Raw genomic sequence first — 415 nt, 5'->3', positions numbered from 1 at the left:
TACGGCACGCTACGCTCCTGCGTACTCCGGCTAAGCGCGATCTGATTGATTAACTTTATTCGTTAATAACTCTGTAAATAATGGTCTGAGCTAAAATTGAAAGAGGAACTTTTAGTTCAAAATTTCATTCTCTTTCACACCTTGAAATATTAATTAAGCGTTACGGGACACCCTGTATATATATATATATAGTCTGATGAGTGGGCTTTAGCTCAGGACAAACAAATTTATAGAGCCGTCAAATTTTAGACAGAACTTTTCTTTAGTTGAGCGGCGAAGTACGTAAAGTGCGAAATAAAAATAATTGTATTTCCTTTTATGTTTAATTTGACAATATATTACTTATTTCTTAGCAGTCATAAAAAGCAATTCAAATGCTTAACATCTAATTTGTCAATGTATTATTATTAATTAT

The sequence above is a fragment of the Wasmannia auropunctata genome, unplaced genomic scaffold (assembly GCF_000956235.1).
Source record: "Wasmannia auropunctata unplaced genomic scaffold, wasmannia.A_1.0 LD336092.1, whole genome shotgun sequence".
Classification (NCBI taxonomy): Eukaryota; Metazoa; Arthropoda; class Insecta; order Hymenoptera; family Formicidae; genus Wasmannia; species Wasmannia auropunctata.
The sequence above is the reverse complement of the archived record's forward strand: the minus strand, read 5'-3'. Positions refer to the sequence as shown.